Genomic DNA, 17,423 nt, shown 5'->3' with positions numbered 1-17,423 from the left:
AGCTAGTTTTCCCCCTTAATTATTTCCCTACCAACTGTATATCCAGGCCAAATCTGAAAAGTGAACTAAGGAAAATGAGAAAATTAAGAGGGAGAAACAAATATTCTTGACAGTTAACACCTTCAGAGTGACAAGAGACAACTATAGAAGGTAGTTACCAGCATGGACCCAGAACTCAATATAAAATAGTAAGGTACCTGAGAATACCAAGAGAAGAGCTGAAATATCAGTGCTTAGGCCCAGACCTCTGCAGCATCCTATACACTTGGGCTTCGAATTCAAATAAGGGTGAGGGCTGGCCTTAGTATATATAATTAACTTTAGGTGACTTCAATAAATGGGACTCCTAACCCTTGGAAGAAATAATACAATTTCCCTATCATAGTTACATGTCTCCTAATAAGAGCCTAGGACATTACTGAGGCCACATGAGGAATAGGAAATGGCATTCCTGAAATGAACAACATTCCCTCTTGGGTTCTCTCTCGTAAGACTAAATGTGTATGTAGATTTAGAGGATCCAAAGAAGACTAACTTTCGTATCTGTCAATATAAAAATAATAAAGTTAAAATATCTCTTAACTAATCAACTGAAGTAAATTAATTCGTTGAAGAGCGACATGTTTTTTGAAAATTACTGAGTCAAGTTCTCTCTACTAGTCTCCTTTATTATGAGGTCCGGTGTCCAACAGAGCACAAACAAGCTCCAGAGCCAATTTGGATTCAAGTTCCTATTTGGTCACTTACTAGATGGCAACTCTTGGGCAAGTTTCTTAACCATTCTGAGCCTCATTTCATTTACAGGGAGAACTAAGACTGTAATAGTGTCTTTTTCAGAGGGCTGTCCTGAGGATGAACAAACCAACATATAAACTACTCAGAACAGTGCCTGGCACATAGAGCTCAACAAATGGAAGCTATTATTAATTCATATAGCTAAACCTGCCCCATTCAATCTTCTCATGTGTAAGATTTCACTTCTCATGACACACTAATCTTTTCTGATTTCTTTCAGAATCCCACTTACGTCCCTTATGGTCTACCTGGTAGCACAGTGATTTAGTACCTAGCAAAATGCTTTAAAAATGCAAGTGCTCATATATGCTGAAAATGTTTGCCTTATTCTAACTATGACATTCAGATATACATGCAATTTTGAATTCCAAAAAATAAAAAAAGAAACATACCATATTTCGCCAAACTTCTGAGGAGCTGGTGAATTCTAAAATCAGGTTCTTACAGATTTTTAACCTAAAATATAAAACACCTCACTCAATTCTTTTCACATAAACAACTGAGTAAACTCAAAAGAAAAATTTCCCCAAAATTCATTAAAAGGAAATTCATTTTGTTAGTATTTATGAATATCCAAAAACACAGGAACAGACAAGTGTCCCTAATGTTGTTGCCAGGATACAAGCAAGGGTGGTTTAGGCCCTGTTGCCTCAGTGCTCTCAGCTGACAGAGCCATGTTTCCCATATTCATCCACAGAGCTTAGAGCTTGCCATTTCTTTACTCTTCCCTCCCTCCAAAAGGGCTGAAAATGTATGAAAACTGTTTGACTGTATGCCTCTAATTATTTCAGATACCTAAAACAATTTAGCTTTTAATTAAATTCTCTATGCTGAGCATCTGCTATGTGAGGTACATTTTATAGGCACCTGTCCACTACCTCCTGGATTAGCAGCTCATTTGTTTATGATCAGAGCATTTCTCAGGGGACAAGAACTGCAATATTTTAATGCATTTCCTTTTATCATATATGAAAAAACCAACTCTCAAAGATTAAGAAACCCACCCAGTGCCCTACAGGTTGATGGCAGAAAATGCTCAGTGTATGTATGTATGTATGTATGTGTATATATATACATATACATATATATATATGTATATGTATATATATATAAATGCCATAGGCACTGGGTGGGTTTCTTAATCTTTGAGAGCTGGTTTTTTCATATATATATATATGTATATATATATATATATAAAAACTTTTTTTTTTCCTAATTAACCAAGTTTTAAGATCTTAGAGGACCAAGTTTCAATCTATTCAATAACAGAATCAGTTGGGAAAATCTGTAAAAAAGTGGATACTTGATCTCTCCTTTCAAAGACTGTGATTAATGCATAAACTGGGGGTACACGAATCTGCATTTTTAACATACACTGCAGGAAATACACAGATCTCAATTTGAGAAACCTTGCCTTAGAAGAATAGGAACACATAATCATAGGGAAATATACCAAATTTAGAATGATACAGAATAAGTAAGACAAACTGTAAGAACCAGAAATCTTGGGTAGTCTCTTTGAAAATTTACCATGAGCACCCTAATACCAGACCTAGTGCCTTTATTTTATTTGTATCTGAGTCCCTCTCGAATAGAGGGCTCAGTCTAATAATAATCTAAGAATAAGAAATAAAATCTAATTAAGAAATGCCTTTATTGGTCTACATTCATCTGCCCCTCTAACATTTTCATTATTCTTAAAATGATCCATTTTCCAACTCTCACTCTCCATATATATATATACACACACACACACACACACACACACACATACCCCCCACACACACACACACGTCTCTGTATTATTATTACTACATCTGGTAAGTGCTTCATCTCCTCTCCAATAGCTTATTTCCTTTACCTCCTTGTAAACCTAGGTCAAAACTTAATTTCACAGTCTACCTTCTCTATCACTTTTTTGTTGTGTTCTCTCAGTAGTTCCTTTCTCCTTTGCACTGTGGTTATGTCTTAAATTTATAGGTAAAGCTAAATGGTTATGTCTTAAATTTATAGGTAAAGCTAATTAAAGGTAAAGCTTCCCTTCTCCTTTGCATTGTGGTTATGTCTTAAATTTATAGGTAAGTTGAAACTCTTAAGTTTTCCACATTTATAAATTTCACAATTTATAATTTCACAAATGATCATCTATTCTGGAGTTAGGCTAAATGTTTAATACTGCTTTCATATAGTATTCCCCACATAAACCCCTCAACTCCATTAACCCTTCTGAGTACCAGCTCCTTATTTTCTTTCCCTTAACTGCTAAAAGACCTGAAAAGGATTAGCTCAACCTCTGATATACAAAACCTTCCATCTACTGACATTTTTCTTATAGAAGTTAATCACTCCTCAGTATTCTAAACACTGTAGCCCCTAATCCTACTTTATTTCTGTAGCTTTCCACACCACTAATAGTTCCTCACCTCCTCTCACTTCCATAATACACTCTTTTACCTGTGACAGCAACTAGGTCTGTTGGTTCATCTTCCTAGCTCTCAGTCTTGGTCACTCAAGTTTCTTGCACTAGGTCCCTTTTCATCTGTGCAATTCCATCCACTTCTGTAGCACCTCTATACTTAGGACCCCTAACTCTGTATCTTTAAGCCTTTATCTCTTAAGTTTTAAGCCTACTACTCTCAATTACCACATACACCTGATGTATCATTAGCATCTAAAACAAACTCAGTTATCTTCCAAAAGTCACACCACCTTAAATGTGCCTCATCTTGCTGTTCTTCTGGTTAGAGGCTGAAAAAAATTGGTTGCCGCCATTCTTTATTTTCTCCCTCTCATTTTTGTTTAGCCTAACCACTATGCAGGTTGATACCTGTTAACCTTCAAATTCTTATTCATTCATTCAAAAAATGTCTACTATCTGAAACTAATACAATGTCCTACATCAATTATAACACAATTAAAAATTATAATAGATTTTTAGTCCATGTGAAGTGGATAAAAACACAGTTAAGACATCAGACATAGTCTCTTGTCCTCATATAATAAGCAAAATGGGCACAAATAAAAGCCACAGTAAATTATGCACTTGCAATGCATAATTCAGTGTTGTGAGGGAGAAACAGTAAGGATATGGTAAGTGTATATAGAGTTCTGACTTAATCCAGGAAAACAGGAAAGGCATTCTTCATTAAGTGACATATAAACTAAGCTCTGAGGCATGATAAAGATTTATCACACATATTAAGAAACACTTTGTGAGGTAATAATGGCTCTATCAGTCCATTTTCCCAAATTGGAAAATTTTGAGTCATATTCTAAACAGAAGGCCCCTCTTTCCCAGTAAAACAAATTGTTCTCCCAGTGCTACCAATTCTATCTCAGAAATCCCCCATATTCCAACACTACCCCCAATTCTTCCTTTGTTGTCTTTTGGTTGCTCTCAGAATAAAACCCAATTTCCCAAATATTTCAGATCAAACTATACACAATTTGGCCCAAACCTGCCAGTCCAGACTCTGCATCATTCATTTTTATACTTCTAATGCTTGAAGATGCTCACAGAGAGGAGAGTTTTCTCTTAGGTGACTTGTTTTATTTATATTTAGGTCATTTAACTGGTAAATAAAGGTTATGATTCGAACACAAGTTGTATGATTCCAAAGGCCATGCTCATTCCATTGTACCACGCTTTTCTTATAAATTTTACCTCTGAAATATCTCCTGCTTCCTTTTATTTTCCTTCATGCATACCAAAATAGTACAGACCCTCATTACTTCATCTGGTTTCCCATTTGCCTTTATCCCTTACTTCCTCTACTAGAATTATCTTCCTGACTTTGTTCATATCACTCTCAAGCTCAAAATAGTCTATGCTTCCTCAATGCCTACAGGATAAATTCCAAACTCCACATATCATATGAGGTCCTTGTCACTGATCTCTACCCACTCATACAATCCTTACTGCCCACTACATAACATTATTACCAGGTATTTGATGATCTGGTCCCATCCCTGGATTACTAGTTATTACATGCTGGCCTTTGGAACTTCTGACTTCAGTTATTTTGTTTCTTAGGTCACTTCACTCAGAAATACTTCCCTATCCCTTGCTAACTGAATTCTATCCAACAATCTACCATACTCTATTAAAAAACTCTATTCATTCTAAAGGCTGTATCTCACAGGGTTATCTAAGCTCTTCCGTAAATAACCAGTCTTTTGGATCTTATTATATGTTACTAATACAATACACATAAATTTCAATCCTATCATTTGTTATTTTCTACCTTGTATTATAGCTATCTGTATACATTTATCAGTGCTTCTAGTTATAACCTGGTTCATGGTAGGGCTCATCTTACCCATATGTTTACTCTCATAGTAATGGAGACTTTTCTTGACACCACAACTTCCCTCTACAAAATCAACAACAACAAAAAAGAATCAGGATCCTGACAAAAGATTTTGGGCTAGTTCCAAATGGAATTCATGTATAAACAAACAAGAGTATGATTTTCCCCCCAATTAACACAAATTTAATCCAATGCCAATTTAATCAAAAGTCTGAAGACCAAGCATACCACAATAACCAAGAAAGTGTCACTTTCTAGTGGAAGAATAAAGTCTCTTTTCCCCAAGAAACTTGTTCTGCCAGGGATTAAACCATGAAATATTAAATAATTAAAATCAGCACAAGTCTCGAAAACCTGACAGTATTTACTAAAACTAAATGCATGCAGGGGCACCTGGGTGGCTCAGTGGGTTAAAGCCTCTGCCTTCGGCTCAGGTCATGATCTCAGGGTCCTGGGATCGAGCCCCACATTGGGCTCTCTGCTCAGCAGGGAGCCTGCTTCCCTTCCTCTCTCTCTACCTGCCTCTCTGCCTACTTGTGATCTGTCAAATAAATAAATAAAATCTTTAAAAAATAAATAAATAAAAATAAATGCATGCATACTCTAAAACTTGAAACTTCCACTTCTAAGTATACATCAGACAGAAATGAGTACATATTTAGTGGAATGTTTAGAATAGCAACATTCTAAGTAGTCCCAAACCAAAAGTAACTAAATATCTGGCCCATCAACAGCAAAATGAATAAATTGTGGTATATTCCTAAAACAGAATACTATGCAGCAACTATCATAAACTCAATGACTACAACCAACAATGTGGACGAATGTCATAAATAATATTAAGTGAGAGAAGCCAGACACAATTAAAAATGATGGATTCTAGTTATATAAAGCATAAAAACAGGAAAATCTAATCTATGCTATTCGAAGTCAGAATAGAGGTTCCTCTGGGAGAACAGAGGTAATAACAAAGAGTATAAGAGGCTTCAGAGTTGCTGCTGCTGTTATTTCTTGATCTGACTGCTGGATAAACATGTGCTCAGTGTGTGAAAGTTTGACAAGCTCTGTGTACGTTTTATGTGCATTCTTATGTATATTATACTTCAGTCAAAAGTTTATTTTTAAAGGTAAGTTATGAGTATTTTTAATTTTAAAGGTATTTTTAATTTTTAATTTTTAAAGGTAAGTTATGAGATAAACAGGTTAAGTGGAACAGTGTGTTAACAGTTGCTTTTTGTCAAAAAAAAAAAAAAAAAAAAAAAAGGACAACATATGAAACAGCTGTTTTCAGATCTGGTAACAGGCAATGCAGGACTGTGATCCATTAGTGAATGAACAGAAATAAAGTGGGCCCCCCAGTGCTTAGATTTCTGTCTGGAGGCACTTTCTGATCTCTAGCCAATGAAGGGAAAATCTAATCAGAGAACAGTAACACTAAAATGAAAACTAAGAACTCAAGAGTTTCCCGAGGCTGAATGGTAGAATTTGTAGAACAGAATGAGAGGAGGGCAGCTATGCAGATAAAGGCTCCAGAAATCTGCCACTTGCAGTCCTTTGCTTCTGCTCCTAAGCTGTAAGGTAAAAGACTCCTTGAAGCTAGAAAAAGAGGAGCAGTGAGTTCAATTCCCAGTGCTCATACAGAACTGGAAAATGCCTAAAATCCCCCTAACCAGAATGAAGACTGACACTGGGGATATTTTGTGGAGAAGGGCCATGACTTTATGGTAGCTACTAGCTTTAAATAAAGACACCCTAATATAGCTTTGAGGGATCAAAGTGACCAGCAAGTTACTTAGTTGGTTGCCAAAACAAAGTTTAATACTCTAAAAAAACAACAAAATCTAGTCACTCAACAACAGACCCTTATGTGCAGCATCCAATAAGAAATTACTAAATATGCAAAAAGGAAATATGACCCAGAACCAAGAGAAAAACCAATCAATGGACCCTGAAATGAATGAACTGATGGTACCAGCACGTGAGGGCTTTCAAATACTATTAAAAATATCCTCAAAAATTCAAAGACTATGTAAGAAACGGAAAACACAAATATAAATCAAATGGAAGTTTCAGAAATGCAATGTACAATGACACGACAGGAAGAAAAAAAGGAACAATGAAATAAAAAACAAAGCAATCTAAGCACAGAGAGACAAAATGACCAGAAAGAATATGTTAATGACCTAAGGACAAGATCGAATGATTTAACACACCCGTAACTGGAGTCCCAGGAAAAAGAAGGTGTAAGAGGAAGGTAAGTGATTTAAAATATACATAGAAGAAATAATGGTTGACACTTATTTCAAATTTGATGAAATCATAAAACCTAAGCAGGATAATCACAAAGGAAACCAGTGATAAACAGAAAATCTCAAAAGGAGGCAGAGAGAAAAGACTTTAAGTACAGCAGAAGAAGAGAAGTATGACCACAGACTTCTCATCAGAAACAAAGGCTAAAATGGGGCACCTGTTAGTTAAGCTTCAGACTCTTGGTTGACTCAAGTCACGATCTTGGGGTCATGCGATCAAGCCCTGCACTGGGTTCTGTGCTTGGCTCAGAGTCTTCTTGAGATTCATTCCCAGAACCTCCCTCTTCCTCCTCTTACGCTCGTGCACACACTCTCTAAAATAAGTAAAATCTTTTAAAAATATATAAATAGAATCTTAAAAAAAAAAAAACAAAAAAAAATGGCTGAAAGAAAAACAGGTCAATCTAGAATTACATATCAAGTGAAAATACCCTCCAAAATATGAAGAGAAACACCTATACATCTACCAGAATGGCTACATCAAAATAACTAAGAGCCCTAAATGTTGATAAGGACGTTGGGCAACTGGAAATCTCATATATTGTTGGCAGAAGTGTAAAACAAAACAAACCAATCTGGAGAAAAGATCTGGTATTATAACTACCCTATAACCCCAAAATCACATTCTTAGGCATTTATCCAAGAGAAAAGATACCATATGTATCCACACAGACTTTCAAATAATTGTTTACTTTAGCTTTATCTATAACAGCTAGGAACTGAAAACAGTAAAAGAATGACGTTACAAACAACTTATACATGCAATAACATGGATGAATCTCAAAAATATTATGCTGAATAAAAGAAACCTCATACAAATTCTAGTCCAAGGTAAACTAATCTAGGATGAAAGTGATGAGAACGATGGTTGATTTGGAGAAGTGATGTGGGGACAGGAACTGACCAGGAATGGGTACAGGTTCTACAACTTGATAGGACTTAAGTGCTACAAAGGTGTACACATTTGTCAAAACTCATGGAATGGTATATGTGGCAGATTTTATTTTCCAAAGATTGCTACCACAATATAATCACACATGCCTTTCTTACAAGGTCAACACTGGCATTCTCCATCAGGTGGTGAGGTCTATGTCCTTTTTCCTTTATATGAGTGGCCTCTAAGATTCTTTCAGTAAAGAGAGTATGGTGCTCTATGACTTAATGCTAGGTCATAAAAATGCCATTCAATGCCATATTGAGTAAGTCAGCCACTTGGCAAGAAAGCCAATCAACCACATAGATATAAAGGCAGTATGTAAGTGTTCTAGACCTCAACTCTAGCTGAAGTCCTAATAGCCAGCATCAATCTCCAGACTTGTAAGCCATCCTTCAGATAATTCCAGCCTCCAATTATCAAGTTACATCAATTATCAAGCCACTCTGACATGCCTGAAGCCAAGACAAACTATGCTTTCCAGTCTCTGCACAAAGCACAGGTTCATAAGCAAACTAAATCCTGATATTTAAGGGTGATTTGTTACACAGAAATAAATAACTAGAACAATATACTAAAATCAGTTAAATTCAATATACTAAAGTTAGTTAATAAGTTACTAAGTTTCAGTTGACAATATACATGCTGAAGTTAAGGATGAGCAATACTAATAACTGCAAGTTACTTTGAAAAGCATCAAAAAATAAAACAAATAGGTGGATAGATATGACACAAAGCAAAATGTTAACTGAGGAATTATATTCTACAATTATTTCACACCTGTGTGAATTTGAGTATTTTTTCTAATAAAACAATAAAAGAGAAATAAAGGCATTTTCATGCAAATAAAACCTGAAAGTTTTTTGGCCAAAAAGATCTGATCCCAGTGTCCTGGGATGGAGCCCCTCATCCCCCACATCCCCCGCATCCCCCCTCCCCACATTGGGCTCCCTGCTCTGAGGGAAGCCTGCTTCTCCCTCTCTCACTGCCCCTGCTTATGTTCCCTCTCTCACTGTGTCTCTGTGAAATAAATGAGTAATTTTCAAAAAAAGGTTTTTTTTCCTGAATTCTTCAAACCTGGGTCTGCATAAAGAAATCTATACAAATCTACACAAAGGAAAATGAAAATGGTAATTACGAGCATAAATATAAAAAATGTTGATGAATTTGGTTTAAAAACTTGGTTTGATAATTTCTTGGTTTTTAAATGTCTTTACAAAACAATTAGCCATTTAAAAGAAATAATTACAAATAAGACTATGGAGTTTATACCTTATGTAGAAGTAAAATATAAGACTACAATACGAAAAAGGATCATAGAGTGTAAACAAATTTATACTGTATGAGAATTCTCACAATATACGCTTAGAGGTATATTTCTGAAAGTAGACTGATATAAACCAAGGGATATTTTAAGTACTAGTACAACCACTGGGGGCAGAGGAAGAATAAGGTATAAGCTAATAGCAAAGATCAAACAAACTTCTATAAAAATGCTCAATCCAAAAGAAAACAGGAAAGGGGAGAAAGAAGATAGATGGAACAAACAGAAAATGAATGGTAACTTGGTAATCTGAAACCCAACCATATAGTAAAGTGTAACAAATGCAAATTGAACACTCAGAAAGCAAGAAATTATAAAAATCAACCCAAAAGATGCAACTATACATTGTCTAAAAGAAAAACATTACATACATAATGACAGGTAAGTTTGAAAGATGTAATATTCCAACATGAAGCATAATAAAGGAGGAGTGGTTATACTAATACCAGACAAAGTAGACTTCAGGACCAGGAATATTACCAGAGAACCACAGAGATGTAACAATACAGAATCAATCCATCAGAGAGATCTAAGAGATCTAAACGTGACTGAACCTAGTATCCACAGCTTTAAAATATATGAGGTGAAAATGGATAAAACCTCAAAGGAAAGATACCAAGCTCACAATTACAGTTGAAGATTTCAATACTCCTCTCTTGGTAATTAATAAAATAATTAACCAAAAAAATCAGTAATGACACAGAAGAAATACATACATCTAATAAAGAGTTTGTATATGTGTGTATATATATATATACACACACATATACACAGAGTATGTATATATCCTGAAAAGAATGAGCAAAATATATGGATACTCAAAAAAGATATACACATGGCTAATAACACATGAAAACTTCTCAATATCATTCTTCATCAGGGAAATGTAACAACCATGATACTTCACAACCTTTAGTATGAAAATTATTTTTAAAAAATAACAAAATAACAAGTGTTAGCAAAGATGTGGAGGAACTGGAATCTTGTGATTGCTGGTAGGAATGTAAAATGGGTACAGCCATGGTACAGTTGTACCATGGGTACAACATGGTTATGTTGATTCACCCCTCCAAAATTACCAAATGACCCGGCAATACCATTTCTAGGTATATACCCAAGAATTAGACATGCAAGAACTGAAAGCAAGGACTTGAAGAGATTATTTGTATACCCATGTTCACAGCAGCCTATTCATAATAGCTAAAAAGCAACAGCAACCCAAGTGTGCAGTGAATGAATGGTTAAACAAATGTGATATTTTTACATACAATGAAATACTACTCAGCCTTAAAAAGGAGGGGCACCTGGACAACTCAGTCACTTGAGGATTAGACTCTTGATTTCCCTCAGGTCATGATCTCAGAGTTGTGAAATCGAGATCAAGCCCAGCTGTGGAGTCTGCTTCTCTCCTCTTCCTCTGCCCTTCCCCCTGCTCATCTGTGGGTGTGAGTGCTCTCTTCTCACATAAATTAATGAAGGAAGGAAGGAAAAAAGAAAATTCAGATATATGCTGTAACATGAGTGAACCCTGAGGCTATCAGGGTTAAGTGAAACAAACCAGAAGCAAAGGACAAATACTGTATGATTACACTTACGTAAGTAGCTGGCAGAGTCAAATTTTTAGAGACAGAAAGTAGAACAATGGTCACTAGAGGCTGGAGGGAGGGGGAAGATAACAGGGGCGGGAGAGTGTTACTATTTAATAGGTACAGAATTTGAGTTTGGGACATTAAAAAATTCCAGAGATAAGTAAGAATGATGGCTATACAACATGAATGTACTTTATGCCACTGAACTGTACACTTAAAGAAAGTTAAAATGATGGGTTTTATATGTATCTTACTATAGTTAAAGAAAAAGAAATTGCAGTGGGATACCACCACACACCCATCAAAATGTCTACAATGTCTATCAAATGCTGACAAGGATTTGAAAGACCTGGAACTTCCACACACTGCTGGTGGGAATGCAAAATTGTTTAACTATTTGGAAAAGAATGCCTTATACACTTGAACATAAACCTTTCATGTGATCCAGTAATTACATCTCAAGGCGTTTACCCTGGAAAGATGAAAATATGTTCAAAGACACGTGCAAAGAGTACCTTTATTCACAGTAGCCTAATCCCAGAAAAAAATCTAAATGTTCACCAAAAAAATGAAAAGCAAACTATGGCACAGCCATACTGTATTTTTAAAAAAAGTAATAAACACAAAATGGAAGAAATCTCAAATTCATGCTAAAGGAACAAAGCTAAAAGAAGAGTATATAAGTTTTGATATCAATCATAAGAGTATATAACTTATGATACCAATTCTAGAAGAGGCAAAACTAATAAGCAGATCATTGTTGTCCAGGCCCAAAAGGGAAGAATGACTACAAAGGAACATTTTTTCAGAGTAATTCAAATGTTCTAGATCTTAATTGTGGTAGTTGTTACAGTATATGCATCAAAACACATCAAACTGTACACTTAAAAAGGGGTATACTTTAGAGGATATAGGTTATACTTCAAAACTTTGTTTTATTAGTTTATGAAAACTTAATATATGAAAAGGTGGCATTTTGGGGCACCTGTGTGGCTCAGTTGGTTAAGCGTCCAACTCTTGGTTTCAGTTTAGGTCATGATCTCAGGGTCATGGGATTGAGCCCCAAGTTGGGCTGGCATTCATCAGAGTCTGCTTGAGATTCTCTCTCCCTCTCTGACCCTCCCCTGCTCATGCACACATGTACTCCCTCTCTCTAAAATAAATAATAATTGAATAAAATTAAAAGGTGGCGTTTTAAAACAGGAAAGTATCCCTCAAGAGGTCTAGAGAATTGCCTATCCAAGTGGAAAAAAATAAAAGGTAGCTATTTGTATGCCATATCTAAAAACATGCCAAATGCAATCCAGATCTAAACCTAAATCACACTATATGCAAAAATTAACTCAAAAACAGATGACAGACCTCAAGATAGAATTAAAACTACAAAATTATTAGAAGAAAACAGGCATAAACCTTCATGACCTTAGATTAGGCAATGGTTTCTTAAACACCACCACCAAAGGCAACAAAAGAAAAATACATAAATTGGACTTCACCAAAAATTAAAACCTGGCTGCTTCAAGGAAACAATCATGAAAGTGAAAAGACAACCCTATAGAATGGGGAGAACTATCTGGAAATCATCTATCTGATAAGACTTGTAACCAGAATGTATAAAGAATACATAAAACCGAGTAAGAAAAAGATGACCCAATTAAAATACAGCAAAGGATTTGAGTAGACCTTCTCCAACAGGGCCAATCAGCACATAAAATGTAATCATCATTAATCATTAAGCAAATGCAAATCAAAACCAGAAAGAAATATCTTAACACCCATATAAATTACTAAAATAAAGAGATAATCAACTCTGGCACAGAAGGAGAGCTATCAAAAACACATACATTGCTAAAAACTATAAAATGGTGCAGCCACTTTGGAGGATCCCAGCAGTTCCTCGAAAAGTTAAACACAAATAGTTAACTTATGACCCAGCAGTTTTACTCCCAGATATTCCTGAGAGATGACTATATATGTTCATACAAAAGCTAGTATGTGAATGTTCACAGAAACATAATTCAAAATCAAAACATGGAACAATCCAAATACTTATCAACTGATGTCTGAATAAACAGTGCACATATTAATAGTGTAATATTATTCAGCCATAAAAAAATAAAATGCTGTGACATGCTACAAGTAAACCCTGAAATACAATACCATGTAAAAGAAGCCATACACAAAAGAGCACATATTTTATGATTCCATATATATGAAATGTCTAGAACAGGCAAATCCATATAGAAAGCAAGCAGATTAGTGGCTGTCAAAGGCTGGAGGACAGAAAAATAGAGAATGACTACTAACAGGTACAGGGTTTCTTTATGGAATGATGAAAATGTTCTAAAATTAGCGGCGGTGGATACGAAAACCCAAATATACCAAATACAAATTCACTAAAAATGAATCGCATGTTTTAAAAGGGTGAATTTTATGGTATGTGTTTTACATCTCAATAAAGTCAGAACTATAAAAACTATATGCTTGTTTTTTTTAACTTCACAAAAAAGGAAAAAAGCTGCATGTATCTGTAGTTACACAGATATACTTACTTTGTATTTGCCAGGCAATTTTCTGTTTTTCTACACCTACATTTAACAACTGTTATGTTTTAGAATTAATTAAGAAAAAGCAAACTTTCATTTATTTTTGTACTTAAAAATACACAACTATATGTTTATCTCCTCACTCAAAAATAATTCTACATACCATTATTTAAGGGGGGGGACCAACCAGGAAATACAAGAGGCTCTCTGGAAATATGAAAATATTAGGATTCTTGGTTTTATGATTTATGGGAATACTCTACTAGTTAAAACTGAGACTGTGCTGCAAATCTAGGTTATACACAATAAGTTACATATAGGAAAATAACTCTGGAATCATTATCGCTGAAAAGAAATGAACTCTATGAAATGACAATTGGCCTGCCCCTCCCTCTGGGTTCTGTGAACAGTTCGGAAATTAAATAAATTATGCTTATTTACCTACCTGAAAAACTACGGAAAGTACACTCATGACTGGCCAATATTAAAATGCTATTTTCTCCCAATAAGGTAGCTTTACTTAAGTGTTTTATTGCATGGCTTAGTAGCACTGAGAGTATCTTACCTAAGTGCAGATCAAGTATCATCTACAGAGATCTTTTAGAAATTCTAAATTACCATAATTATTTCAATTTCCTGGCTTTAATGATAAACCACTCATTCTGGTCAACAACTCTATGATCTGAAAACAGAAGCAAATGTGCCACATAGTCCCAAGGACTGACTATTGTGAAATTTTCCCCGGGTTCTTTTTACACTATAGTTCAATTGAGTTCTATCTTATATAGTGCTTAACCTAAAATTAAACCTAGAATTATGCTAGGTTACAGCATGTGTTATACACACACAAAAGATGTATAGTAGAAGATACTAAAATAACTAAAGGTAGGTGGGTTTTCCTTGAAATAATCATAAACATATTTTCAGGTTTACTATATTTCATCTGTGTATCAAATGTAGTATATAAACTCATAAAATTTGATTTAAGGATAACAAAAGACTGGCTTCTAATTTAACTTCAAAATCCTTTTAAGAAAACTTAGCACATACAATTTTAAGTCAACTAGACTGCCTCTTGTTAAAAGAAAACTGTTGTTCTGAACACCAGCCATATTTGAAGGACTTAAATAATGAAAATTGAGGGCATTTAATTTTCTATGAATGTCTAGTAAAATACTTAAAATAGCCTAATGATAGTCTTTTGAGCGGTTAGTTACCAACTGGAATAGTATTTCTGAATCAATCAGTACATGAACATTCATTCATTTACCTAGCACTCACAAATGCTTGAAATTGCACATTAAAAAAGAGAGAGGGTGCCTGGCTGGCTCAATAAGGTGGAACATGAGACTCTTGATTTTGAGGTTGTGTGAGCCTCAATTGTTGGGTGCACAGATTACTTTTAAAAAATCTTTAATAAAATAGACAGAGACAACTATTTACTTCTCTTAAGAAAAGAATCGTAAAATGCCTTTTACACATACTTCACTCAGGAAGTGAAGAAATTATTTAATTGCAGTTGAAATTACTTACTTACTCAGGAAAAGCAAGATTCATTAACACCATAATACAAAGAAGCACTAAAATCAGTGAGTACAAAGAGATTCTCAGGAAGGCTTCCCTAAGTAATATTTCGGCTTATTTAGCAATATTCCCTGAGACCTGTGAATGGGTGAAATTTGTTGTCTAACTGTGCTCACTGGCAAAGGGTCTGGCACAGAAAGGTTAGACATCTCAAAAAACTGAAAAGGCCAGATAGATGGTTCTGTTTAGGGAGGAGTATGGAGAAAGGTAAAGCTGAGGAAGTACAGAATCTAGATCATGTCAGACTCTGTAAACTAATAAAGGCTTCTGAATTTTACTCTAAAAGCAGTGGAAAGCCAGAGAAGAATTTTAAATAGAAAGTTACAAGGTCAGAATTCTATTTTTATTATTTTTAAAGACTTTATTTATTTGAGAAATAGAGATCACAAGTAGGCAGAGAGGCAGGCACAGAGAGAGGGGGAAGCAGGCTCCCTGCTGAGCACAGAGCCTCATGTGGGGCTCAATCCCAGGACCCTGGGACAATGACCTGAGCTGAATGCTGAGGCTTAACCCAGTGAGCCACACAGGTGCCCCAGAATTCTATCTTTAAAAGATCACTTGAAAAGACAGAATTGTTATTTGTTCACAATAATCCAAAAGAATTATAACTATTAGAAATGATGGAGTTCACCCAAATTGATGGATACAAAATCAATACCAGCAATAATCAAATGGAATAAAAAAGATGCTATTTACAATGCAAAAATTAAAATATCTAATAAATGCAATAACGTATGCGTAAAAGGCATTTATGAAGAAAACCGCAAAATACTGAAGATTCAAACAAGTAACAAGGTTAATTCTCTATTTATATATTCGATGCAATTCCAAATAATTTCCCCAAAGGAATGTGATAAACTGGTTTTAAATTATTATGAAAGAATAAAAGTCTAAGAACAAGACAGTTCTGAAAATTAATAAAGGGGAGGCCTCTATTCCCAGATTTCAAAACTTAACTATTTAAAATAAAACAATGTAGTACCAGTATTAAAAAAAAAAGACAAAAAATTAAAAAAATAAGAGAGAAAAGAAAGAAATTAAAATCAAACCCAAGCACACAGCAGATGATACAGATGACATGCAAAAAATAAAATAAAATAATGGGGGAAGAATTCAATGCTTAATGTTGGGACAACTTGCTTATCATGAAAAAAAAAAAAAAAATCTGATTCCCAACTCCCTCCCACATGGACCTAAATGCAAAAAACAAAAAAACAAAAAACACCAAATAACATAAACCTATTAGCAGACAATATAAAAGAGAATTTCTTAAATAAAAAATACAAATCATAAAGGAAAAAGGTTCATAATTTCAACACTGAAACTTGAGATTCTATATCCCGAAAGAGAATACTGTAATAGGCAACCAGCAGTATGTTTTTCTTATTCTGATAACTTTCATGGCTGCACTATAAAATAAAAAGGTTGGATGAGATGATGGTCTAGGTCCTTTATAACATAAATACTATATACTAATGTCTCATTTTTTATAAACAATAATTTACACATTTAAAAGAAACCAGTAATAATAAAATTCATGTCCATTTACCCACCATTTATACCATTTAATGTAAATTAAAATGAGGTATATAAAAAAAGGTATCATTTCACATCCATTTCAACTTTGCAAAAATTTTAAAATAGGACAATTCCAAGTGAGGGCGAGGATACTGGAAAGCAAAGTGCAAATATGAAGTATACACTGGCATGATAATTTTAAAGTTGTTTTGTTTTTTTTTTTCAATTTATTTATTCGTCAGAGAGAAAGATCACAGGCAGGCAGAGTGGCAGGCAAAGGGAGAGAAAGAAGCAGGCTCCCTGCTAAGTAAGGAGCCCGATGTGGACTCAATCCCAAAACCCTGGGATCAGACCTGAGCCCACGGCACCTGGTTAACCGACTGAGCCACCCAGGCGTCCTGGCATAATGATTTTAAAGAAGAATTTAGAAATATTTACTACGGTCAAAGTTATTCACAACCTATTCCCAGGCAATTCATTTTCATGAATCTTCTTAAACACCAATACCAAAAAA

The 17,423-nt window shown here is 34.8% G+C and overlaps 1 protein-coding gene across 5 annotated transcripts in view; it reads right to left on the bottom strand.

The window, feature by feature from the left end:
• Positions 1 to 17,423, bottom strand: part of UBE3A (ubiquitin protein ligase E3A) — a 92,081-nt gene that overhangs the window by 66,054 nt on the left and 8,604 nt on the right. For 4 of the 5 annotated variants that reach the window (XM_032843098.1, XM_032843093.1, XM_032843094.1 and 1 more), the window contains exon 2: positions 1,188 to 1,251. The exons of the other annotated variant lie outside the window; for it this stretch is intronic. The gene's annotated coding sequence lies outside the window, so the exon portion shown is untranslated. The remainder of the gene's footprint in view (positions 1 to 1,187; positions 1,252 to 17,423) is intronic. 5 annotated transcript variants of the gene reach the window in all.

Source organism: Lontra canadensis, unplaced genomic scaffold, assembly GCF_010015895.1.
Source record: "Lontra canadensis isolate GAN:19392208 unplaced genomic scaffold, GSC_riverotter_1.0 scaffold135, whole genome shotgun sequence".
In the NCBI taxonomy this organism is placed as follows: domain Eukaryota; kingdom Metazoa; phylum Chordata; class Mammalia; order Carnivora; family Mustelidae; genus Lontra; species Lontra canadensis.
Note: the sequence above shows the minus strand (reverse complement) of the source record. Positions and strands in the feature narration are given on the sequence as shown.